The sequence below is a fragment of the Eleutherodactylus coqui genome, chromosome 6, assembly GCF_035609145.1.
Source record: "Eleutherodactylus coqui strain aEleCoq1 chromosome 6, aEleCoq1.hap1, whole genome shotgun sequence".
NCBI classification, from domain to species: domain Eukaryota; kingdom Metazoa; phylum Chordata; class Amphibia; order Anura; family Eleutherodactylidae; genus Eleutherodactylus; species Eleutherodactylus coqui.
In genome coordinates, this window is record NC_089842.1 from 46,170,017 (window position 1) to 46,172,660 (window position 2,644).

Sequence of the window (2,644 nt, forward strand, 5' to 3'; positions counted from 1 at the left end):
CATCAAAATGTCGGGGGATGGGGAGGTCAAGTTTTCTGGTCCTGATGTTGCTTTTGTGGTTTGACATGCGTTTCCGAACCTCCGTGGTAGTTTGGCCCACGTATTGGAGGCCGCATGGGCAACTGATTAAGTACACCACAAAAGCAGACCAGCAACTATACCATCCCCGTATCCGAAATCTTTTACCTGTTCTTGGGTGTACAAAACTGTCCCCCTTGACCATGTTGTGACATGACGCACAACCAAGACACGGAAAATTACCGTTTTTAGTAGGTGCCAATGTTCTCTGTACCGAGCTATTGGGAGAAAGAGAAGATGTACATACAAGACGGTCCTTCAAGTTCCGTGCCCGCTTGTACGCCATCATGGGTGGGTCTGAAAACTCTGCAATATCCGGATGGCTCCTTGCCAAAACATGCCAGTGTTTACTCAATATAGAACGAATTTCATTACTGTGGGCTCCATATGTGGACACAAAAGGGATACGTTTCATGGTAGCCTTATTACTTTTCGAAGGACTAAGAATCGATGTCCGTGCTATCTGTTTCACCCTATGTGTCTGCTCAATCAACAGATCCTGTGGATACCCTCGAGAGGCAAATTTCACACACATTGCCTCTAGTCGTTCATCAAAAAACTCGTCGCTGACCACCCGCCGGACCCTGAGCATCTGACTCCAGGGTAGAGATCTCATCATGGCCGGCGGGTGGCAACTCGAGTATTGTAGTAAATTATTACGGTCAGTGGGCTTGGTGTATAAATCCGTTTTTAAACCGGATCCTTGTTTTATGATCAGAACATCTAAAAACTGGATAGACGTGTCCGATGCAGATAGGGTGAACTTCAATTCAGGAAGAATATTGTTTAATTCATCATGAAACGCATTCAATTGTTCCATTGAGCCATTCCAAATGAGGAACACGTCGTCAATGTACCTCCACCATACCTGGGCTAAGGCCCAGGATGGGGAGGTACAGAGACGCGTTTCCTCAATGTATCGCATGTAGATGTTTGCATATGATGGGGCCATGTTGGACCCCATCGCAGTCCCTTGTAACTGCCGATACATCTTGCCACAGTACAAAAAGAAATTGTTAGATAACACCATCAACAATAGTGTAAGCACCAGGTTTACACATTCCACAGGTAAAGTCGAACGAGACAGAAAAAATTCAACTGCCGCTAAGCCAACGTCATGCTTAATAATTGTGTATAAGGATGATACATCAAAAGAAGCCAAAATGGCCTCCTCCCTGATGGTAATTAGCTCAAGTTTACACAAAAAATCGGACGTATCCTTAATATACGATAAAGCCTCTGTGGCATGCTGTCTCAATATAACATCAAGGAAACGGGAGACATTATTAAACAGAGACCCCCTCCCTGATACAATGGGTCGACCTGGAGGGCGTTGTGTGTCCTTGTGGACTTTCGGTAGCGTATAAATTTTGGCCAAAATTGGATATTCAGGATACATAAATTCAAGCAGTTGTTGATCGATTAACCCGGGTTTATTCTTTTGGGATTTTCTGTAGTTACTGAACATCAAGTTTCCCTTTTTCCAATCTTTCTATGCATGTATACAATCACAGTGGCTGGGAACCTATCTATAATCATTACATATAAACTTAGTCCAAGCCTTCACACTCCAATGTATTTTCTTCTTGCTAATTTCTCTATCATGGAGATACTCTATGTTTCATGCACTGTCTCTCTGATGTTGTCTGGTTTACTGTCAGAATGTAAAGTCATCTTTTCTGGCTGTGTTATACAAGCGTATTGTTTCTTATTGTTTGGTGGAACAGAGTGTTACATGTTGGAGGCCATGGCTTATGACCGCTATAATGCCATATGTCACCCTCTGTTGTATACTGTCATTATGAATGAAAGAGTCTGTATCCAGGATATATTTAGCTCATATATCATTGCTGCAGCTAATGCTCTAATACACACTGCGTTCACATGCCATTCTGTGTATCCAATAAGATTGACCATTTTTTTTGCGATATTCCAGCGGTATTAGAACTCTCCTGCCAGGACATTTGGGCCAATGAACTTGTGATATTTGTCATTGCCGGCTGTGTGATAATTGGTTCATTTGTAGTAACAATAATTTCCTATGTGGAGATCATTTCAAAAATTCTAAAACTCCATTCTGTATCAAGCAGGAAAAAAACATTTGCAACTTGCTCTTCTCACTTTATAGTTGTTACAGTTTTTTATGGTTCGGCAGTTTTTATGTATTTTACACCCAGGTCTAGTCATAGAATTGGCCAAAATAGTGTGGTGTCTTTAATGTATACAGTTATTGCTCCACTCTTAAATCCTTTCATATATAGTCTACGAAACAAAGAGGTTAAATCAAATATGAAAACTATAATTTTACGGCAAATTGAATATCTAAATTATAATTTCTGTTTATTTTGAGCTCTCTTATGTAAGTTTCAGTATATTTCAATTTTTTAATATGCTTTGTTTCAATTTTTTCTATTTACACGCAATGATAATCTTTCAAATGATTGAAATACTAAAAGATTTAGCAATCTTTTTGCATAACGTATTAATAGCCACTAATTACCCTTAACACTTTATCATCTTCAATTGCATGTAAATGAGCTTCCAGTAGCTGTTTGCAGAGCCCAGC

At 40.1% G+C, this 2,644-nt stretch overlaps 1 pseudogene; it reads left to right on the forward strand.

Moving 5' to 3' along the window:
• The first annotated feature begins 1,504 nt into the window (after positions 1-1,504).
• Positions 1,505-2,427, forward strand: LOC136633566 (olfactory receptor 1G1-like; annotated as a pseudogene).
• The last annotated feature ends 217 nt before the right edge of the window (positions 2,428-2,644 follow it).